This window comes from Sylvia atricapilla, chromosome 19 (assembly GCF_009819655.1).
Source record: "Sylvia atricapilla isolate bSylAtr1 chromosome 19, bSylAtr1.pri, whole genome shotgun sequence".
NCBI classification, from domain to species: Eukaryota; Metazoa; Chordata; class Aves; order Passeriformes; family Sylviidae; genus Sylvia; species Sylvia atricapilla.
The window spans coordinates 9886173-9910692 of record NC_089158.1 but is presented as its reverse complement, the minus strand read 5'-3'; the positions used below and the strand labels follow the sequence as shown (position 1 = coordinate 9910692).

Below are 24520 nucleotides of genomic sequence, written 5' to 3'. Positions count from 1 at the left end.
CAGGTGAATTAAAATAAAATGAACAACCAGGATACAAGATACCAGCAGTGCAAATTTCCCACTCCTAATGCAAGCAAACTTAGATCAAAGATTTGGTGGGAAGCTTTTAATCTAAGGGAGGAAGCCAAGACAACATTCTGTGTGAAGAGGCATTTCTCTGACAGGTGTGCTACACTGAACATGGGAAAGTACATGTAAAATACACTCTCCCCAGAATACAGGCACATTCCTGTTCAAATGCCTCTTCTGACCATTTTGGACTTGCACTGGGGTGAGAAAACCCTGGGAGATCCTTTACTGTAAATGCTCATCACCAGGATAACTATTTGTCCAAACATTTGGGCTGTCCACCATCTTTACAGACTGGGTTCGATTTTCCCTTTGAGAGAAATGTGATACACTTCAAAGCTGACAGTCAGCACTGCAGTCTCCATGCCTCCTACGACACAGGCATCCAAATCTTCCTCAGTGTTTCAGCAGACACACAGCTCATTTGCTAGTCACAGCTCACTGACATCTCCAGCTACTAAATATCCACATTTAGATAACATTTTGGCATATCAAAGTTGATGAAATTTTGAGGGACATGCCTAAAGGCTGGAATATGACTTGCATCTGTTGCAGACCTGTTTTCCATCTATCACATGCTGTGACCAAACTACTTAGGTCAGCAGCAGCCTCATGGGGACACGGAGTGAAGAGTCCCCAATATGGAAAGGTTCCTTGTAGTTTGTGCAGTGAGGGGACAGCACATCATCAGAGAGGAGACAAAGCAGACTGCAAAGAGTCCTTGGTGCTGGCCCAACACTCATCTGTCTCCTGCTGGACCTTCTCTGTTTGCTCTGGAGCCTCAGCCCCTTGGAGATGAACCAACACAAGGCTGACAATCTGCCCTGAGCCACGTCCTGTGTTGGGTTTGGTGCTGTGCCTTCAGGAAACACCCTCACCAGCTTCAGCAAGGTCAGTGTTTTAGCCCAAGGGTACAGCCTGGGAACAGTTTCCAAATGCCACTGAATTCTGGCTCCAGTATCACAATTCTTTGATGAAGTTATAACGCTACTTCATTAGAACCAAAATCCTCATTATAGCAAAATTTTTAGACCATATTTCTGACCACAGTTCAAAGTGAGACAATTACAATTATTCCTAAGAGTACCCCACTGTCTGTTGATGAAAAATTAATCTTGGTAAAGCTTTTTTTCTTTAAATTATTATGACTGTGCTGCCAGCTGCACTCAAACAAACTCTGATTCAGGTTCTAGGCTTCAGGGTCATTGATAGACACTCAGCTACTGCTTCCACAGAAAAATACTGATTGCCAAGACAGAAACAGATATGGGAAGTAGAAAACATGCAGTTAAAAAACCAAAGAGGGAAGAAACCAAACCCACCGAAAACAAAATTTTATTGTACCAGAAACAGATTGAAAACAGAAAGGAAATTAGCATTTAGGAATGAAAAAGGCTATTCACTGTTGATGTTGAATACAACACCCAGGGAGACAGAAGCTGGGTTTATTTTTGATAGCAGCATAAACATTAAAGATAAGCCAACAGCACTTAGAAAATATGGGTGCAGTACAAAGGCTCATGTGATGAGAACTGTTTTGCTTTTAATCTTGACCTGGAAAACCTCTTGTATGACAGAGCCTCTTTTCAGTGGAGTCAGTCCTGCCTAGTTGCTCTGCCTATTAGTGATAAAAAGGCCACCCAAGTTGTTTCTGCTTTGGAACTATGGCAGGTTTTCAATCTTAAACTTCAAAGGAAAAGGAAAAAACCCATCCTAATATATCTGTCTAAGGACCTGCACCAAACTCCTGTCATCCTTTATCTGGTCCAATCACACTCTTCCCTAAGACAACAATCCTTACAACTGTATCTCTGTTCTTCTAGAAAGGATGTACATATACCCCCAAATATTTATCTACTTGCCACTGATATAAATGAAAATACTTATCTCATATTGATATGAGATAAACACATATCATGTCCTACCCACAAATGGAAAACCCAGCTGATTTCCAGATTGGTTCAGCATGTCTACAAGCACAGCAACACAGAAGTGCAAACCACATCAAGCCAGCCACTGGGAGGGCTCAGCAATCACAGAATCACATCTCAAATGTGTATTACAAAGGCTGAAAACTGTGAAGCTCTGTGATGTCCTGCTTTGGATGTCTGTTCACACGGCCCAGACATGTCCAGAGAGCAGAGCTGCAGACCAGCACTCAGTCTTGGTAACTTCACACCTTTAAACTGCAGTGTGCAACTTGCTGCCAAGCCCAGAGGCTCAGTGACAACAGGACCCTAGAACCTTCTTTGTGCCCCTTTTCCCTCACAGCCCCACACAGCAGAGATGCCCTGTAACCAGCTGCAGCCCTCCATTCCCATGGGCACAACAGGCATGTGCACTTCTGTGCACAACAAAAACGCTGAAGTCCAGATGAAGTGCCAACACCCCAGGTTGATATGTCATGTTACACCATGTTACAGATCAGGAGACTTCACATGGCCATTTAGGGCATCACCTTAATTAGAAACTGTAATTAAATGCCTACTAAAGGTTGGTAATATCATTTGCTTCCAGGCCTTCTTACTCTATGAGGAATGCTCTGTTGGGTCAGATCAATTCTCCCGTGGAGCCTGGTACTGTCCCTCAAAGCTGTGTTTACTGCTATGAGCTCTGTCATGGCCACCAGAAGAAAAGTTTTACACATTCAGCAGTTGCCAGATGAGGTGAGAACACAACCAGAGCACCGAGGGCAGCACAGACTACACAACAACTGAGCTGTCAGGAATGCTGCGCTGCACTCTGTCCTAAACAGCACCTATAAAAATAAGATTAAAGCACTCAAATTTGTTCACAAATGCTCCAGGAAGCTGCTGGCCTGCAGGTCAGCACAGCCCCTGCCCTGGGCTGGCACTGGCCAAAACAGGTAAGTGTGGGATGGTGTGACAGGCCACAGCACAGGGGCTGGCAGGTGAGCGCCGCTTCGCTCAAAAGCAAAGGTGCTGGTTTAAGGAACACTCTGTACCACGACTCTGCAAGGCTGACACACCTCAAACTAGAAAGTGAAATCAGAAAATTAACAGCTGGAGCAGCACATATTGAGACACGCGCTCCTTTTTTTAACCTAGACCTTTGTTGGTTTTAATTATTGATATAAAGTAAAGATGACTCACTAATTGCACTTCTAAATTGTAACCCAACCTGGAATCAATCACACATGGCATAACTTCTGTTCTTATTTGAAGCTAAATCCACCACAGTGCTTGCAGTAGCCACTCTAATAATTGCATTAGTCATAACCTGAAAGTATTTCTCATTTCCTTAGTTCCAGTTTTGCTTGCTTTTCAAGCTGCTCCTCATCTCTATTGCTTCAAAGATCTCTGAAATGTTACCCCACAGAGCCTGCTCTGGGACTTGGGGAGCCCCGTGCACCATTTCATGGTGTGATTCCTCCTCTCCTGGTGTCTCCTTTTCCTCCAGTACCATTTTGTCTCCTCTGTTCCAGCTCAAAGTCAGAGAATCCTTCAGGGTTGCAACAGACACTAGCAAGCACTGTGTAAAACCTGGTAGAGTTAGGTACACAAATGACTGCCAGCATAAATCATATCATCTTTTGTTTTGCAGCACAAATTCTCAGTTTTTAAGTGTCCTCTACAATGGATACTTACCCACTTGATTCTCTCCCTTCTATGCCTGAGATACACTTAAAAGTAATAATTAATACAGATCTTGTAAGGATTTTTCAAAATACAACTCAATCTTATGTGACTAATTTCCCATGTAAAGACAGTTTTTTCTATGAAGACTTTTAAAAGACATGCACATAAAGTTATTTTTTGCAATTCAAAGTCTGCCCTGAGCTATCTTTGCAAAAATCCCATTAACTTCAGTATATGTCTAAAGGCAGAATTTGAAACCCATAAAGAACTGGGTCACTGGACAATGGTAAGCCTCAGTCAGAGATTTCTGAGTTATAACAAGAAAAAAACTCCCTCTTCCCTTGGGCACTACGTGAGCATTCCCATTGGTCTGTAAACAATACCAAACCCTTGAAATTTGACAGGCTGCATTTCATCCTCACTTCAGGGCTTCCCCTGCCCTGTAGCTAATGGCCATGAAGTGCTCAGAGTTTGGGGCATCCCCCAGTGGTACCCACCAGCAACTCCTTCTAGAGGGCCCCTCATTTTTCTCAGGGGTGCAGGTAACCTTCAAGCACACCTGACAACATCTTAACTACTTCTATGGAAAAATCTGTAGGAAACACACATTATTTCTACCACAGTTATATAATTGAAATAAAAAAATCTTTCTATGCCAGTATTTTGTCCCAAGAAAGAGCACAATTATTGTTAATTACTTCAACTTTCACCAAGGTAACTCTTAATTCCATGTTGCTTTTAGTAAAATTCAATCCCCATCTTTTATTGACTACACTTAGAGCTATAAATTCAATTTTCTTCCTTCTTATTCCATGAAGCCTAAAGACAGATGTTAACTTTTTTCCAAGCCTCAGATGTTCTTTTCCTTGTTAAATGTATATTCTTGTACTGCAGCGCCAAAGCTCTTCCAATCCCCTGTATTCCAAATTAATCCATCAATCCCCTTTGCTCTGTGTTTTTGCCCTTGGCAAATCATTAGCCCAAGGGAGAACTCAACAGAAAAATTCAAGATTTCACTCAGACCACATCTGAAAACCTCCTTCTTGTACCTCTGCAATAACTTCACTACCTGAGGTGCCATCTCTTGCAGATTTTTCCCTCCTCACTACATTTCCAGCTGCAGTGCACAGCCACTCATTTCACAGCTGCTCCCTTCCATCCCACCATCCCTCCAGCAGCTTTTCTCCAGGCTGTACTCGTGCTGTGTCTCTATTTGATAAAATTAATTTCAAATAAAACTGCTCTCATGTTAAGTCCTTGGACCAGTCCTTGTTTTCCAGCCATTATCTTCTGCCTCTTTTCAAGGCCCACACTAATATTTTAAGGTCACACAGGAGATTTGGATAAATTCATTCATTGCTTTGAAATCTCCTGATTCAAGACATGAAAGCAGTAACTGAGATTGCTCATATTTGTTTTTCCTTTCAATCCTCAAATATGATAAGATAAAAGTGTGTTACAAAGGCAGAGCAATGTCTGACTGTTCAGAACCAGGGTGACACTTCAGCCACAGGCTTGCAAAGGAGTACACCAAATATAAGTCTAATTGGAACAAGGTGGACTTCTCCCTGCTTGTAAAGTTATTAATGCACACATGCTTTCCACTTCCACTCTAATGCTGAAACCACTCCTGTGAATGAAAGGTACTGTTTTGCTTCAGCACCACAAATCTCCTGATCCTACAGCCTTTGGTCAAAGTTCCCTCAGGGGCTGCTTCAGCACAGCACGTTGTGTACTGATTATTTTGGAATACTTTCATCTTCACAGCCTGGATAAAATCAGTTTTGAAAAGTATAAAAAGTGATATTAAATACGACTGCCATGCACTTGTACACTGGAAGCTGCGTTCGAAAAGGCACTTAACCTAGAAAAACTGGCAGAAATTCTGAAGCACTCAAATGACTATATTGGCCATTTGAGTGTTGAAGCACATGGAATGCTGAAGGCTTATGAAGTTCTATAACTGTTCTATGTAACACACATACAGATTATAAAGAAAACCCATCAGACTCAAGCCTGTCTCCTCATACCTAAATGTTCTGCTGCTCTGGAGCACGATGAACGTCAGCTCTGGGAGCTCTCTCCACCTCCACTGCAGTGCCCGTCTGCTCTAGAACCCGTCTGGGATTGGGGAGGATTATTGCAGGGAGCCGAAAACTAACTCAAACCCACTTGTCTTGCTCTCTAGAAGAGAAAGATGGAAATCATTGACCACCACATTCCTCGTGCAGCCCAACCTACCAAAACACACCGTGGCAGCTGCCTTGATTTGTCCTCAACCAGGGAGGATTCCACAAGGAGCTCAACCGCTCACATGGAATCCCTATTCCTCGATTCAGTTTAGGAACCTGCTCTTTCTGCACTGCTTTGGGTTCGGCAGCGGGGTATTAAACGCGCCAAGGCCGCGCGCTGCGTGAGGGGCCGAGGCCGTGCGCCCTCCCCTCAGCCCGGCGCCCTCCCCTCAGCCCTGCCCTCGGGCCCGCCCGGGCCCCCCTCAGCCGCCGGGGCCGCCGGACCTCTTCCCGCTGGCGGCCGGGGCCGCGGCACGGCCGGCGCATTGCGGTGCCCGCCGCGGAGCGCCGAGCGCGGCCGGGCCCGGGCCGGCCCTGCCCTCACACACCTGCCCGGCCCGTGCCCTCAGCGCTGCGCACTCTGCGCCCGGCACGCTGGCGCCTACGCCGTTTGCGCGGCGGGAGCCCTCAGGTGCGCCGCCCGCGCTGACGACATTACGGAGAGTCCGTAACGCACACCGACCTCTCGGGAGGGCTCTACGCAAGCGGCGTTTCCAGGTGCGGCTCGGCCGCTCCCGTTCCGCGCGGCCGCGGAGCGCTCCGAGCGGCGGCGCCTCTCCGCGGGCGGCGGGCGGGACGGCGCGGGCTCGGCGGGGAGCAGCGGCCACAGGTGGGGAGCCGGGCGGGCCGAGCCGCCCTACGCCGATTCCGTAAGGCCGCGCCGGCCTGCAGGAAACGGGCGGGCGCGCGGCGCTACGGAGCCGGCGCAGGGCGGCGTACGCAGCCGGCGTAGGGCGCTCTCAGGTGCAGGGAAGGGGCGGGCGCGCGTTGCCCGGCAGCCGCAGCCTATGGGGGCGCGGGGCGCGGTCACGTGCGCAGCCCCGCTCGGCGCTGCGGAGCCGGAGCAGCCGGACGGGGCCGCGCAGCCGGGACGGGGCCGCGCAGCCGGGACGGGGCCGCGCAGCCGGGACGGGGCCGCGGGGCAGCGCCGGGGCCGGCGCCGAGCGGGGTGAGGCGGGCGGCCGGCCGGGGAGGGGTCGGGGCGGCGGCGGCGGGCGGCCCGTCCCCGGGCGCCGCTCCTCCCACTGCACCGGGCACTGCGGGCAGGAGGCAAGGGCAGGACGCGGGGAGCGGCGCGGGAGGGGGGCGCTGCTGCGCGCGCGGAGGGGCGCGGTGGGGCCGGGGGGGCTCCGCTCCCGGCGGGGCCGCGGGCGGGTGCGGGGCTCGGCGGCGCCGTGCGCGGGCGGCCGCCCCTGGGCCGGCTGCGGGGCGCGTTACCTGCTCGCGGGGCGCGTTACCTGCTCGCGGGGCGCGTTACCTGTCGGCGGGGCGCGTTACCTGTCGGCGGGGCGCGTTACCTGTCGGCGGGGCGCGTTACCTGCTCGCGGGGAGCGCACCTGTCGGCGGGGCGCGTTACCTGTCGGCGGGGCGCGCAGGTGGCGGCGGGGCCGGGGCGCAGCCTCGCCGCTGTGCGCGGTGTCCCCGGGCGCTCTCGGCCAGGTGCGGGCTGGGCGGCTCCCGCCGGGGCTCGGCCCGGAGTTGGCTCCGGTGCGGTCCGTGCGGTGCCCTCCGCGCCCGCGGGGCAGCAGGGTCCCTCCGGGCTCCGAGCTCGCCATCAGTGTTGTGGTCCGCGGTTTGTTTGGGTTTCCTCCCGTCTTTCATTCTGTATTTGCTCTGCACTGGATTTTGTAATCATTAACCCACTATTCCTTCTGGAAGCGAGAGCGTGGAAGGGATAATCAGGGAGTCACATGCCTGCCACTGAGTAGAGCAAAACTTGAGTTTTGAGTCAAAGTGGAAATATGCATTATCTGGCTAAATGTCTTATTATTTATTTACGTGGCTCTGAAAATGGTGCCTTGTGATTTACAGAAAGAAGAGAGTGAGCATTCCAAGCAGCTCCTGCACAGGGTATGGCCGAAGAGAAAAATTAGAATGTGAGGGGTCCTAGATACACTGGAATTAATTTTTTTCTATATCTGTGTCCTCTGGTTTGTTAACAGTGTTTGAAAGTTTTATTGTACTTTGTTGTGACAACTCAGAAATGTTAAATGTTAAAGCACAGAAAGATTTAAGTGGGGATTAACGTGAAGAATATCACAGATCTCCAGTTCCAAAAAATGTTTATGAAACTGTAAGTTAATTAAAATAGCTGGGCTATTTAACTTAAATTAAAATACTTGTGTTCTAGCAAGCATTTGAAGCCTGGCCTTCTAGGGTAAAGACAGAAAATTAAAATAATTCCTCCATTCATGCAGAATACTTTAACGCCTTTAGAAAGAATGGAGAAGAACCGTTTTCAAACTTGGTCTAGTTTGGTGTGATTTCTGAGGACATGGTAACCATTTCTGGGACCCAAAGGAAGCAGCAGTGGTGGCAGAGAGGAAGGAAGGAAGGAGTATGGAGCAGTGCTGGCTGCTTGGAGGGGAGGACTTCAAACTTTTGGAATGGGAAGCGAGGAAGGCCTGGCATGTCTCTGGAGGGGTTGCACTGCTGTACTCCTGTGTTTGCTCAAGGTCGTTGTTCTCCTGGAAGAGCAAAAGCGTTTTCCAAGAATTTACCGAGCCCACCTCTTCCATGGAAGGTGTACAAGCTGGGTTGTTATTTCCTGCCAGTGTAGAGAGGAAGGAGAAATCTGTGTCAGCAGACTGCAGCTGGCTGTACTTCTATTAAATTCCTGGTCGTTTTTAGGAAGTTAGGCTTGTCTCTGGAAGTTCTTGGCATGTATAATTTTCATCTGTCTGGAGCTTTCCAACCATTTTCCTTTGCTTCGTGTTGTGGAGAAGGAGGTAGGATTGCTAACAGAGAGGGTTTAATGTTTTCAGTTCTCTGTTCCTCAGAATCTCATCACTGATGGTGCCAGTCTGATGCTGCTTTGGCATTTGTAGTTCGAAGAGAATCTTTAATCTTGCCAGTTTGGTTAGTCCTGGTTTTATAAAGGGCTTTATTTGCATGGACTGTTCATCTAGACTCGCTTCTTCAGAACTATTGGCAGTTATTTTTCATCTCTGCACATAGAAGATGCTGATAAAGTGCCAGTTCTTGCTCCGTGTGGTTGACAGGCTAAATACGAGGTGGAAATCTAGGACTCGAGTTCTTGGGGAACTGCAGAAAGATTCCACGTAGAAATACTTGTGGAGAGCCCCAGGGGTAACTGTGTCAGTACTGCTGAGGAGGTGACCAAACCTGGCTCTGTGGCTTGTCCTGGAAGGACTTTCAGATTCCTGATTTCAAACCAAAGGCTCAGAAGTAAATGAGAAGACAGTAGGCAGCTGGAAAGGTTCAACAGAAGATGGCATTAGGCAAGCCATGCCACACCTAAACATGGGAGAAGCAGTTTAGACTCTGGTGGATATGTGGGTTTTGGTGACTCTTGTTTCTGACTTGTACAGTTTTTCCATGGATGTCCATTCAGAATGCAATGCTTAAGGTCACAGGGCTCTCTTCTTTTGAAGCCCCTCTGTTGATGTTCCTCAAAAGCCTGTGGGTGGACTGAGATTTTTTTAAAAAAAACTGTGATATCTTGTTTAGAATTAAAAAAAAAAAGTAAAAAAAAAAAAGTAGTCTAAGAAGCTGCTTCATGTTGTGAAAAACCTCACTGTAAAATCATAAAAGCTGCAGTTTTTCCACGTTGCTTTGTAGCTTGGCATGTAAATAGAGCTCTTTGAAGAGCATATCCATGGCTGGTAAGGGGGAGTGGGAAAGGCTCTGGCTGGTTAACAAGCTTTCGAGTGTGTGAAAAGCCACCGTGAACGTGCCTGGTGAAGTGTCTGTTAAAACATGGAACTCTGGGCTGGGGTGAGGTACACACACCTGGAAGTGTCAGAGTGGGACAGTGGCAGTTTGTGTGTTTTGCAGAGGAGCACTCGGGGCAGGTGGGAGGGAGGTGCTGGGATGTTCTGGTTGCTGAGGGAGATGCTGGGAGGGTGAGGATGCAGAGGGTCAGTCTGCACCTCTGGGCTCACCTCCAGCTTTGGTGAGGGCAGGTTTAGGGTGTCTCTCACTATGCCAACAGCAGACTTCAGCGTTTTGGGGTCTGTACTTACTTTGTATTGGAGAGGAAGGACTTTTCTGACAAGGGCCACACGAGGAGCACTTGGCTGGTGCCGTGTCCTGGATTTGCTGTAGCCCAGCAGTACTGGCACCTGAAGACTGCTTTGCTGCTGCAGTAAGGAAATCAAAAGGAAAATTCCTGTTTTAAGCAATATGAAAAAAAAAAAAAAACTGTTAAGAGATTTAAAGAACAGAAAAATGCAAGTCTCAAACCCTTCTGTAGAAACCATGGTTTGACTACGTTTGTTGCAGTGTGGTTTGACAAACAGAAACTTTGTACTTGATGTTTAGGGAAGGAGAAGCCTTACCTGAAAGGCATTGCTGGTATCTTTGTTAAAAGCAATAATTGATACAAGCTACAAGGCCAAATACATATTTTTTCCAGCTGTACTTCTGCAGTTCTTGGCACTTGTGTAGTTTTTCCTTCTTATGTGCAAGTTTTTCACTGAGCACTGATGACAGAAAACAGTATCACAGTTTGTCTCTGTGTCAGCTCACAGAGGGACAGTGTTCCTATTTAACTTCTTTGAAAACCTCAATTCATGTCCCTTAACAAAAAAACCTGCAGAGGAATTCTTACAAATGATAGGAGCTAGTAAACATCTTGCACTCTGGATTTTTAGACTATTTAGTAGCTAAATTACCTTATGTTTCTGGTCATCTTACTCCAGTCATCATGAAATAGGAGGGGACAGAATTCTTGGAGCCCACCTCACGCTGGTCTGTTGCCTTGTGCTCCCAGCTCTGCTGTGCAATGCACATCCTGACCTTTCTGCTAATTTCCTGTGTGGTGTCAGAATGTGGACGAGGTGCTGGCTATAGGGGAAGCCCAGAACAAATTCAGAGTATGTCATTTGTTCTGCAGTTAGTGAAGGGTATGTAAAGCATGACCCTGGGCTGCTGTCCCTCCTCTGCTAAACCCAGCAACTCTGGGACTAACCCAAGGCTAGATTTTCTGTGCAGGCTGCTGTTTCTCTGAGCCACCTGCACATCTGCCCATTGGCTTCTCCAGTAATAAAGACCAGGAATTAATTAGTAAACCTTATGCCCTTGTGGTCTTATGGATGTTGATTTTTCTATGACTATGCAAAACTTTATAACTCTTTTGTAGTGAAATATTGTCATAACCTGCTGGTAACTTAAAGGTGTAAGTTGATGTTGAAGAGGAATAATCTTATGAAATCCATTTTAGGGATCTTTTGGATTGTGGAAAGTGATGTGATACTGCCACATGTGTTGATTTACATTAGTTCCCTTATGTTGTGGTGTGGCATGCTATTTCAGAGCCCTAAGATGCTCCTGGTGATTGACATAACAAAATGTAAATTATATGCTGTTTTCCTAAGGTCTAATTTATCTGTCGTAAGGTTTGTGTACCAACAGTACTGAGCTCTTCTTACAATAATGTTTCTCTTTCATGTAATGCCTACACAGGGGAATTAAATTACCCTTAATTGTATGCTTAAAAAGAAAATAAAATTGGGGTGTGTGTGGCTATGCCAGTAAATTAAATTTTGCTGCTGCTTGTTCTTTCTGTGCATTTAGTTTAAATTGTCTTTATTGAAAAATGTTATGTTTGAGTGTCTGGTTGGGAAGAACAGTCTTACTCGTGGGTTGCTGTGAGATGTCACAGAACTTGAAGAAATCTTATGAACCTGAATTCATTTAGATTTTAAAGTAGAACTTGGCATTTGGCTTGGCAGTAAATGAACTCAGTGGTGAGAAACTGGTGTTGCCCCATAGAAATTGCCCCCTGGTAGGTGCAGAAAATGGGGGGCTGAGTTTAGGGCCTTGTAGTTTTCTCTTTTTCCTCTGATTCTCGGGAGGGAAGGCACTTTGACTGAACACATTTCTTGTTTGACTGGCAACACAGCAGATTGGAGTGTTGGCACAGTGTCTTGAGTGTTGGGCCCTCGAGTCTTTAGTAATCCCTGAGATGATGTTCCATGGGGAAATGTTCCTCCAGAGCTGTAGGACTGAGTTTAAATGACCCTAAACCAAATGCTCCCTAATCCCAGTCCTCAGGCAGCAGGATCTGCCCTGTGGAGAGGCTGGCACAGCCCCACCACCTCTGTGCAGCTGCTCTGTGCTTCCAGGAATGAGCTTTGGCAAAACACTCCCTCCAGAGGCTGAGGAGGCCCGAGGCCGTGGGCAGGGGCTTTTTGGGCACACAGCGACTGATTCCTTCCAGCAAGATTTTGCCAAAAAATGTGGTTTTTTGGCAAAATGGTTCTACTGACATTGTGAAATTAATGCATCTTTTTTAGTCTGTATTTTGCAGGGGATAAGGTCCCATAACAGGATTGTGGTAAGTCATGGTTAAACTTGTAAGGAGGCATAAAATTGTCTTCACTTGTTGCAGGGCTTTTTCATTTGTTAGGACGTAGCAGCCAAAGCAAGGGTCCCAATTTAACCCTCTCCATAAACATGGTATCTTTTCTTCATAAAATGAGCTAACATGAAATCATCAATGTGGTATCTCGCCCACTAAAGAGACTGTACAAAATTCAGCGAGGAAACAAGCTGACATACTGCACTCCACTGAATTTAGCTGCCCTTGTTGAAATAGGTGATGTTTTAAAATTGCCAGCTGGTGTGTACCTGAATAAAGGTGTTTGATTTGCAAGGTCTTTTTACAGCTTGCTTAGCAAGATACTGACCAGCTGGACCAAACACATCACCTGGAGACTACATGTCAGGACAGTATGAACAGATCCATTCAACAAACAAATCACAACTTGAATTAGAAAAGGAAATAAAAAGCATTTCATTAGCTGCCCCATGGCAGTCAGCTGGTGCTGGGTTTCTGATAGAGTAGAAACGTGATCAGCAAAGGTCCAGTGGTGGTACCGTGTGTGGGGAAGGTCCATGGGCCTGGGCTGCAGGTGTTTTTGTCACCTGTAAAACAACTGACATCAGTGAATGTGGAAGTGCTGAGTAAGGCGTGTTAAGGTTGGATCAGTTTTGAGGCTGAATGCACAGAACAGCTGTAGTTATGTGGTGCTCATTCCCTGGCCGTGGTGGCAGTGGTGGCAGTGGCCCAACCTGCGTGGCTGGTTTCCCCAGCTGAGAGCTGTGTGATGTTTTGACAGGTGTGACTGATGCTGGGGCTGGCTGAAAACAGCCATTTTCCAGTATGAAGACTTAGTAATTTATTCCTATTTTTGATACAGCTGTGCTGAAAGGGGCAGCTCCTTGCATATGGAAACTTGTTCTTTTTCTCCAGGTATGGGAGTTGAGTTTGCTCTGTGACCTTCCTGGTGCTCTTCTACTTTTCCTCCTCTGCTCTGCCTGATTGCTGTCTGTCTGATGGGACAGTCTGGGGGGATCTGCTTTAATGGAAAAGACTCTGGAATAGAAGGGGAAGCTGTAGATGTACAGCCTGTGACTCCAGGGAGTGAAGTACTGGAGAAGAGACACAGGCACTGCAAAGCTGAGGGCTGTGGTAGGATGGAACACGTAGTGAATGAGGAGTATGGTGGATCTCCAAGTAGGATACTTGATGGGATTTCAGGAAACAGAGACTCAGAACATTTGGATTCCTACTGCTCTTCCAATCCCAATCTCTCCCCCTTTACTCTGATAGCTGGTATAGCTCAACAGAAGAGAAGGGGACTGTCCAAGAACTGATTTCTCCCCACCTCTGCTTTGAAGGATGCCTTTTCCATGTCACAGGCTCTCAGTGACTGTCATCTTTTTTAGAGAGCTAAAACTGTTTGGTGAGCAGTTATTCCATGTCCTAATGCTTCATGATCTCTTGATTCCATGGCTAGGTAATTGGACTTGGCAAATAGATTAGGGCTTCTTTGGTTACCCAGTCATGCTGTCCAAGTCTTCAATCATGCAGAGACTTAATCTGTTCCTTTAAAGTGCTCAGCTGTGCCATTTGGGTGACCTTAAAGAGCATCACCGGGGCTGAACTGCAGCGTGTGGTAAGCGGGGATGGGGCGTAGGAGAACTGGGAGCACCGCTTCCAAAACTGGAAATGGGTGAAACTCTTCAACAGCAGGCACTGAGCAACACCGTGTTCCAGTGAAGAATGTCTGGCAATTAACCTGCAAGTATTGATTAGGGCAGCATTTGGCCCCTTTTCAGGTTCTGCCGCTGACTTACCACACAATTTCATTTCTTCGTGTCTGAAGTTCCCCCCATAAAGATCTGAAATGTTTTCCTGTCTCACAAAACCTCTTATTTTAAAGCCAGTAATAAATGTGTTCTGGTAGATATGGTGACAAGTGTTTTCTAGAAAAGCCAGGAAGAAAGGCAAATCCTGGGAAAAGGGCGGGGAGACAAAACTGATAACTTCTCTGCTTCTGGTGGGTGAGGGTGAAATTGGTGAGTGCCAAAAATATGAGCTCAGAGAAGTAGCTTGTTCTGCTCTGAGCCCACATCTGTACACACCTCCTCATCTCTACAGATGGCCAGAAGGCTGAAGAGAGAACACAGTTGTCTAAATTTGTGTAAGAGAAAAGAATCATGACTCCCACCTTGGAGGCACATAAGAACCTCCTGTAACTGGGGAGTTTTCGACAATTTAAAAATTTTTGTTGAATTTTCAGTCTTAGCAAATTTTGTGGAACCTGACACTGGGTTCATAGTTGCTATATAAATAACATTTTAAATTTTAATTTGTGGTAAAAGATGATCTGGAACTTCAGTCTCTATTCCTTCTAAACTGGCCAGCCAAAGGAATATATTTGATCCAGAAGTCATCTTTGCATGCTTACACTTTAGCAACTTATGTGACACTTTTCCACTTCAGATTTCACAGTTGTTCATATTTTAGAAATAACAACTGTTACAGTCACAATAGTCATGGTGCTATCTGGATAATTCATGATAAAAGGAATGAAGATCAAACCAAAATATTTTTGCTTTCATGCTTTTTTTTCCCTACCATTACTGTGGGAATGAGATTGTCTTTTACATTGAATGTATTCATATGGTCTGCTTTATCTTTTGGGGGAATTCAGTAACTTTTGTTAACTCAGGAGATAAAGGATATTTTTTAAAGCACGTAGTTAGGAGTCATTACTATATAACTACTGACCAAAAACCTGGTTTTGGGGACGTGGCTTTATGTAATAAAATAATAAAAGAGAGCAGCTTACAAAGTGCACCTTTGACAGGTCTGGGATCAAGCCCATTCTTTGCAGAGGGGTTGAATACTGAATGTCCATGAGTTGTGACTGTAGATAACGTTCCCTTCTACCCAGATCACTGAGGAGCCAGAAACTGGGAACCTCCTGACCCTTTTAAAAACAAACGAGCAATTTTGTTTAACTTTTTGCTGTGGGTCAGGAGCCTGAGCTTGATGCCAAATTTCAGTGTGATTCCAAGGAACACTGCAGACTTACGGGAAAACTCCTGCAATATGGGACTGATGAAGCTGTGACTGTGGAGGTGCTGTGATTTATTACAGCAGATTCTTAAAAAACATCCTTCAGTAAATGACAGTTCTTCAACTCACCAATTGTACAGGTGAAATACTTTGTGTTCCTTAATACGGCTTGTACATTAGTTTTAAAATAGCCACGTTACAAATGGATCTGCCCTTTCTGTGCAGTTGGGTGGTAACTGGCCTCTGTTTTGGTTCCCCTTGAGATGCTTCCAAGTGTGCTTTTAGTGGTGCAGCAGCAGCCCAGTACCTCTGTCATAACAGCATTCCACCCTCTGTGAGGAGTTGCAGCAGCACCACAAATGGATGCATTGGTCTCTCCCCTGCAGGATGAGGACACTCATCCTTCCAGCACTGTGTCTACAAAACTTTCTCTGGTGGCTGTTCCGTGAAGTTTTCAAAGGGAGCAAGCGTGCTGAAAGAATATTAAGGGTAAAGAGGTTTCAGAAGCATTTGCAGAGGAACGGGCAAGTCCAGAGTGGAACTAAGCTGATTGGGATCAATGGATTGCCCAGGGAGGCAGAGGGAGTCCAGGAGAAACTGTCAAATGTTCCTTCTGGAGTATCCATTTACTGATGCTTCTGCAGTTACTGCAGGGTTTGAATATCATTGAACTGGTGCTTCTGCAGTTGCTGTAGAAACTGTTGGCTCTGGCTGTCTCCTTGCAGTTCTCCTTCAGAGGAAGGACTGCTCTGGGAGAGCTTGGCTGGGCATGGGCCTCACTGCTACATTCCCCGTTTCTTTCACACTGTGATCTGCAATCTTTATTTTAATACAAATCCCTTGGCTGGCTTCTTTTTCTTTTGCTTATAAATGTTTGATCTGTATGTGGTGCTCACAGTAAAGGAGTCCTCTTGTGCCGGAAGAACAAAGACTTGCTTTCTGTTGGTGCTGGGCACCACGGATTTGCAGTAGCTGCCTGGTTTTAGTGCCAGTTTTAGCAGGTGCACCTTGTCTCAATGAGTTCTCTCTGCCCCCATCACAGAGCACAGTAGCAAGTCTCATGCACAGTCTATAGAAGACTGGATTTTGGTGCAGAGCTGAGGAGTTCAGGACTTACTGTACTTCCCCTCTCCTTTCTTTTCCTTGCTCTGCTTTCATTATTTGTGCTCCTCTTGTTACAGCTGGACTAGGTGATCAATATAGGTCCTTCCAGCTGACAATATTCTAATAAAGTTTGAAATAGCTGCTGAGAAGATCAGAGTAGCCGTCCTGAATGAACTCACAGGAGGTATAAACTGCTGTTGGATGGCTGGAGCTCAGCGTGGAGCAGCCTGCAGGGATCCTCTTTGAGGGGTTGGTTTGGGTGAGGGCAGGGGAAGCCATGACAACTGCACTCCTGGTCATCTGGGAGTTCCCAGTGGTTTTTCTGATTTGTAAGAGAGATGCTCTCTATCCTTTACATCTCATTTGGGGTGTTTTAGATGGTCACTCGGTATCTAATGTGAAAGCTGGGTTTTGACAGGTTGATTATTTTGTTGTTCAATAGAGAGAGAGAAGAAGAAACTCCCTTATCCTCATCAGCCTGCTCCTGTGTCAGCTTTAAAAAACCAAGTGGCAAAAAGAGCCTTTGAAGAAAAAACCCAAAGGCAGTGATGTGCTAGAATGTGGTGTGCAGAGTGCTCAGTGCTGAGGAGCTGCCTGCAAAGCTTCCCCTTGTCTTGCACAATGACTCAGGTCCCTCAATAGTGTTCTAAAGTGTTCTTGTTTTTTGGCTCCTGTTCTTCCTGAGAACAGACTGTGTGTGTCCTGCTACCTGACAAAAGAGGGGCTCCACTGGCCTCTTTTGAAAAGGACACAAGGTTCCTGAGTCCTCATCAGTTTGACTTTCAAAAGAGCACAGTGCTCAAAAAATTTGATGCCTGGAAGTAGGACACATTGTGAATTAGGTTCCTGAGTTTAATCACACCATATTCAGATAGTGAATTGCTAATTTGACTCTCATGAATGGACAGGTAATTGTTGTCAAGCGTTTCCTGTGACAGTTTGCCAAGCTGACCTGTGAGGAACCCAGGATCCTGCAAGAGAGATTGAATAGCAAAAGCAGCCAGGAATGCAGTGTCTGCTCAAATTAAACGAATGAAGCCTAAGGAGATGGAAAGCTAGAAAGGGGAAGAGGATGCTCCACGCTTGGTGTGTGTAGTAAATGAAAAACTTACACTGTACCAAGTGCTACCACTGAGTTACTGTGGCCCTGAGCAAATCATTTGAATTTTTGGGCAGTGGGGTCTCTTCTCCATGCAAACAGCACAACATTTACACCTGTCACAGCAATTAGAGAAGTGATGTTTGAAGAGTTGTGCAATTCTTGTGAATTCAGCTGAAAATCAGCTAAGGTCTGATTTAGGATTTTTTGCTAATAAAAGTACATTGAAACTTGATAACTGCAATCAAAATAGAAGCGAGTAATGTATTTTCAGTCTCTTGTAAAGTCCAGCATGGAGGTTGCCATCTCCCCCAGGTTAGCAAGGTGGGCAGTACTGTCTGGTGACTGAGACAGAGAAGTAATTTCCAAGATTTCTTTGCTTTGTTGCCTCTGAGCTGTTTCATTCAATTTATTCTTCATGGTGCTGAAAAACACACTTTGTCTCTTGAGTGGCTGCAGAAACTTTGCAGGGTTTGTCAGTTCCACAAAGCACCTTGGTGACACCTGCATGCTTTGATATCTCCTGGTATTTAGGAATGAGATCAGTCCAGAAATGCAGCTTATTCTCCCCGTGGTAAATGGGAAAAAATGGCCACAACCACTTGGGCTGCAGTTCTGTAAGTGGTGTTATTCACCACACTGTGCTTATCTTTCAGTGGGGAGAACGTTGGTTCCTCTGTTAGCTTTTAACTTTCATGGCAATATTCCAAGAGGAAAAAACAGTACTTAAGTTTCATTCTCAGCACAGAGATAAATGGAATGTCTCTGTCATTTGTCTGAAACCATGTGGTGAAAGGCATGATTTTTTTTTTTCTAACAGTTTTGCAGAGTAATAGGACAGACCATGATTTGGATTGCACAAGACACGTGCTGGGTTACTTTAAAGTCTGCCAAGTTCTAATTTGCAATTTCTAGAAAATTTAGACCAGAAACATCTGACTGTCTGCAGAAATCATGCTTCTAAATTTAACTTCTGGATTTTGTGTTGGTTAAGCATGAAATTGCCTGGTAATATTTGTCCACCGAATTTCAGGGACAGCCTTTCCTTGTGTTGACAGCGTTGCACTGGTGGTTCTGCTGTTCTGTTCCTGGTCCTGCAGTGTGAATTATAATTGCTTTAGTGCAAAATGCTCAGTGAAAAGGTGTTGGCTGGGTTTAATTACTTTTTGTTTCTGTCAAAACAAACAACGTGCCTTCGCAAGAATGTTCTTTTACCTTGTTATTGCTTTCACCAATGTATTTCTCAGTTAATAAATAATGACCTAACTTTCCCTGGCCAGTAAGAACTGTTTCTGAACACCCTGTTACACCAAGTGTAGGAGTTTGCAAATATCACTGAGAAAGGCCAATACAAGGACTTTTGTTTCCTCAACAGAGGAGCTGTGCAAAGTGAAGAACCAGCAGAACCAAGTACTCTCGCAGTGCATGAAGTATTTATGTACTTTTTTTTTTTTAAAAAAAAGGATATTTTTCACTAACATAGAAGTGTCAGGTTATAGAGATGACTTTTGTTTAACTGTGGAATAAGATAGATTGATGGTGTTATAATTTGACATTCTTATATTGGTAAAAGTATAGCTCTGGACTGAAAACCAGGCAGGTTTTTTGTGCTGACAAGAGCAGAGTTCAATACAGTGACGGTCTGGACAGGGACAGAGATTTCCACAAGTGGCTAAGCAGGCAATAAAAACATTTACAGTCTAACGTGGAGAGGGATGAAAAGGTTTCTCTCTCACTGCCCACCTGAGGAGAACACCCTCAGTGTGTGGCAGCTGGTTTCTAATCCTGGTTTTGATCCTGCCCCTGCAGCCGGAACTGTGTGCTCTCCTGCCCGGGCAGGTCGTGGCTTCCCAAGTGCAACTCCTTTTGAGAAATAAAATAAACCCCATCAGTGCTGCATTTAGGCACAGCAGGTTTCCTGTTATCGGGGGAACTGAAGTGGCCAGACACAAACTGCAGCTAATGGCCCAAAATAAACTAACTTTGATTGTTTTTTCTCCGGTCTTTCCCTGGACAGAAATTCCAAGTGTTACTTTGAGCAACTCTAGTATAGGAAGGGAGCCTTGGGGAGAGAGGGTTCTGTTGTTGTGAGCTGATGTCCCTGCAAGGCTGGGAGCACTTGGAACGCTGCTATTGACTGCCCAGGCTGTTTGTTCCTCCCGGAGAAAGTGGGATTTGCCCCTGCTGCAGGAGCTGTGCCACGCTCCTGTGCCTGGTGGGGAGTTACTGACCTGCCCAAGGGCTTCCTGGGGCTGCTGCCAAGTGTGGTGCCTCCCAAGATGTTGATCCTGCTTTGCTGCTCAGAGATTTGCTGCTTGATGCTGGTGGGAGGACGGGCTGTGGCATCTGGTGGACGGTGCAAAGGCTGAGGAAGTTTCTTTAGCAAATGAAGAGCTGGAAGTGTCTTTGGTGCTCTTGTGAGTGGCACAATGGAGATGACATCATTATCTATAAAGAGAAATTAAACCAATTCATAGTCCTGTAGGAAATGTAAAGAAAGAGGCCAAACCAGCTAGGTTGTGTCTGTGGTTTGAAAATGCCATCTACCTGGGACTGGTGCATTTATCCTGAGAGCTCCTTTTTGTCCCCCCCAGATTTTATTTGAAATTCAAAAGATAAAAAAAGATAAACTGTAGCTTCTCAAGTTGGAGATCAATTACTTAGCAGAGTTCTGTTCTCCAAAGATACTGGAGAATGCAATGTTACAGACACCTAATTTAACTTTTTTTTTTTTTTTTTCCAATGACCTATTAAAATAAGCAAACAAAAAAGAGCTGTGGAATTCATTACTCATCTCAGGATGTTCCTATGGATAAGAATAATAGATAGAACTTAGGCTGAGAAATTAATTTTGTAACCTAGCTTGTGGACTAACCTGAGCATTCTCCCCAGTGATGGTCCCTGCTAAAGTCATCCTTTTTTTCATTCCATGGCTGTACTGTGCCGTGCGAGCTGCAGAGAGGAATAATAGATGAGTTTTGCAAGTGAAGTTGGCAGATCTGACAGCACATGCGTGCAGTGGAGATCTGCTGAGGCAAGAGGATGCTGGATTGAGCCCATCTGAAATATTTTTAGACTCGTGATTTTCCGGGGAAATAGGACTTTTGTTTTTATTTACTAATTCTGTATCTTTCTAAATATGTTTGTGGCTCTTTTTGTTCCTCTTAGCCAAGCTGGGACTTGTTACTACAAGATCTTGTGCAAGGCAAATGGTGGCCTTGGGTCACAAATGACAGTTCTTTCTCTGCCATCCCAGGTGGTGTGCTGTTTCACTTTGATGGATATTGTTGCTTGCTTTTATGACTAAGTAACCTAATTCAAATCTTTGGGTAGGGTTATAGTGCATTTGAAGTCAATAATTGTGTTCTGAGGCTGAAAATGGATGCAGCCAGGGTACCCTTCCCCGGAGAGAAACCCCAGTGCTCTCTGTTGAACGGGTGCTGGGTTCTGAAGGGTTTCAAAAGAGCCAAATTTGTTCCCTAAACAGCCCAAGATTTTAGTTACAAATTGTTTCAGACCTCTCTGTGGCATTGCATGTTGTGACATTGAATCAAACTTTAAATAACGTGGTTGGATGGGCAAGAGATGGCAAGAGAAAACACTTAAAACCTTAAGCTTTTAGTAACCCAGAAACTTTGTCAATGTGTTCTTTGACAAAACAGCCAATTAGTCGGGAGTAAAAATTTAACCTGAACTTGTTCAGGAGTCAGAGTGGAACTAAAACATGGGAAAAGTCTGAAGGAGGATGTGCACCGACTGGGAGCTTTTTACTCACAGAGTCTAGTGATCTTCCCTTCCAAATCCTTTTAAATCTTCTTCCTTTAATTAAAAAAAAAAAGTCACTGAGGCAGCAAGACTGACATACTAGAAAATGCATTTCAGGGGAGAGTCATGAATGTTTAAGCTGGCTGAAAGGCAGGCAGGCACAGTAACCAGGGGGGTTTGCAGCACCAAAAACACAGGGTCTGTAAAACTGACAGCAGGGAGGAAATCCTGGGGAGAAACTTCCTTAAACTTCACCACTGAGGTTGCTGAAATTTTAGTCAGAAGGAGAGCATTTATTCTTAAAAACTTCTTAATGCTTTGGCACTTCATGTAAACACCGGGAAAACGCAACTCTTAAAGATATATTTCCATTGTGTTATTTGTCAGAATGACTAAATTTGCTTTGTTTATAACCAGAGCTTTAGAATCCATGTTGCTTTTCTCTTTCCTCTTACTAATTCCCAGGGTATGCATTAGCCTGGGCTGCAGAGCAGGGGACAGACAGCAGAGCCAAAGTGTTTGGCTGTTGCCTCGTGGAACTGATGAAAAGTGCAAACCACCAGTAGAGGCAGATCCAGCGTTACCGTAGGACAGTTTGGGCTCTCCAGCCTCCTTCTTTCTGTTGAATTTGTGTTTTATTTCTTGCCAGCACAGAGGGAATGCCACGCTGCCCAGCCTTGCCCATGCCTGTGCCTTTGCCTCCTCGGCGGCAGTTCTGGCTGAGTCTCTGGGCTGCAGCTCGGGTCCACCTGCACAATCCCATGTTCTATGGGATATGAATCACAGCAGCAAAGAAACTGGGCCACTGCAGCTATTTCAGTGAAGCTGAAGGGTGCTGGGGAAGGGATGTCCCTGTTCTCAAGCTCCTCAACACCGTGGCTGTTTCCTGTGCTGGTTTGTGGACCAGGGAAAGCCTTGCAGGTAAAGGCAGGGCTCACAAATCCAGGGACGTGGGGAGTCTCTGGGGGTTTGAGATGTGCAAGGCTTCAGTGCTGGGCTGTGCTGCAGGACAGGGCTGGTGTGGTGAGGACCCAGCATGGCACAAACTGGGTAGAGGAGGTAGAACTGTGATTCTCTTTTGGAGAATGTGATGTCATTTCAGGCATAGATCCAGAATTTTGCTTAAACCAGCTCTGTCTCTGAGAAAATGACATTGCAGATGGTGAGTGTCATTTCAGTGTAATGTAATCCTGTTATTAATTTAGTTAATTTTTCAACTGTAAATGAATGCAGTCTGAGTTAAGAATTTCAGATGATTTTGAGTGTGGATGTCACACTGTGGCCACAAAGTGCCTTCATGTTTCCTTCCTTTGACCAGTTTAGCCAGGAAAGCAGGAATGCAACATTAGGGTATCTCAAGTCACAAATCAGTTCAGTGTTTCACTGACACTGAGAATCCAGTGGTGGTTTCTGCCTCATCTCAAATGAATACTTTGCTATTCATTATTTATGTACTATCTAATCTGTGACTTTTTATTTAAGACACCTGCCAAGAAATGCACCCTTCAAGATATTTTGTCTTCTGCGGTGCTCAGTTTTACAGGCAATTCAGTTTTGCATATTTCTTACTGTTTGAACAGGAAAAACATTAAACTGTTCATGTGTCAACTTGTTATTTAAGCGTCAGCAGCCAGTTTTTAAAACTTTTTGCACTTGGTCTGTCTCTAGTCAATCTTGCACCTTGACACCCATACCAGGAGGTGAAGGCAGTTTAAAATGATTTCATTAGAGACCCTGTGGAGCCCTGGCTCTGCTGGGGGTCGTGCAGGTTTCAGGGAATGTGAAACCAAAAAAATCTAGAGGAAGATGTAAAAAATCTCTATAGAAAATACCTCGAGGTCTGTAGCTGGTGTGCTGCTCTGAAGACCACCTGGTGAGTGTGGTGAATACCTTCCTGTCCTCAGGAGTCTGTAGTAGGTTCAATCTCAGGAGGATTTATATTCTTTCCAAAACTGTTATCTTATACATTACAATTCAATAGCTGCAGTTATTTTTACTAATGTCTATTTCTTTCTGAGACTGGATGGTGTGATTCTATCTAAAACAGAGCATTTTTCCCCTCAAATGATTGCAGATGTGCTCACACAGTGCCTCTGTTGTTCCTTTTTTAACCTTCCTGTTAGGCTGGTAATGATTTCCCCTTAGACCATCTTTTCACCTTCTTTCCAGGAGCTAAAAATACGAGCTACACTCTGCACATCCCTGTTTCCTTTACCTTAATGCATTAATTTAGATTAAGCAATTGCTTGCCTTTGATTCTCCAACTTCTTTAATTACTGCAGCAGTGTGATTTCTTTTGGCTTTTTTTTCCTTCCTTACTCCACAGTGGAGGGGGATCCATGTGTTCTCTGGTTTTCAGTTGCATCTCTGACCTGAGGGTCGTGCCTTGGCACAGATGGACTCTCTCCAGGAGCTCTGCAGTCCTTCCTGCACGCTGACAAGTGGGCAGCTGTGCTCCTTGCACTGTGAACGCTGTCACAGCGCTGGACCCTGGAAGGTGACTTTGATTTCTCTCTTCTGATGGTTACATGTGCTGTGGTTCCAGATCTGGTTATCAAGTTTGTGCCTACGCTGTCTCTGGCACTTAAAGCTGAGTGTGAGGGTCAGAGGCTGCTCCCAAGAGTTCTCTGAGCACAGGAGCCTTTGATAGAAATATTATGAGAACTGAACAGGTAGGAGTAATCCCAGACTCCAGTATTTGTTGTATAAAGTGTAACAGTTTGCCAGAGGAAGTACCTTTTCAGCTTCTAACTATAGTGTTGCTTTGTAATTATTCATTTGGATGGAAAATTCCAACCTTCTAAAGGTTATCCCAGAAGCAACTTTGCCAGGAAATGCATTACATGGAAAATAATAAAGCTCCTATGAATACACAGTCTCCAGGTGAAACTGGATGCTGAGCATGCTGCTGGAAGCAGTCTGAGCCTTGTTAAATGTGTCCCAGTGTTACAGGGCACTGCTCTCCACAATCCTGCTGGGGCTCTGAGTGGCCAGGATTTCTCTTTTGTGTGCTAGGGAAGGAGGAAGTTCCATACAAGGAGCTGGGATTTTAAATAGTGAATATCTGCACAAGGCACAGGTCAGTCATATTTTGCAGATTTCTTTGCCCTGTGCTCCTCTCTGAATCCTCATGAATTGTATTTCTTATCTGTTCCCCCCGGTTTGTTGATACTTTTAACACGAGGGAAAACTATTTTGATATTTCTCTGTCAGTTATTTTGACATTAATCAACACTGCAGATCTTGTTTTGTTTGGTGT

The 24520-nt window shown here is 45.5% G+C and overlaps 1 protein-coding gene across 9 annotated transcripts in view; it reads left to right on the top strand.

Moving 5' to 3' along the window:
• The first annotated feature begins 6847 nt into the window (after positions 1-6847).
• STRBP (spermatid perinuclear RNA binding protein) overlaps positions 6848-24520 on the top strand; it is a 73394-nt gene continuing 55721 nt past the window's right edge. For all 9 annotated transcript variants that reach the window (XM_066332957.1, XM_066332955.1, XM_066332956.1 and 6 more), the window contains exon 1: positions 6848-6908. The gene's annotated coding sequence lies outside the window, so the exon portion shown is untranslated. The remainder of the gene's footprint in view (positions 6909-24520) is intronic.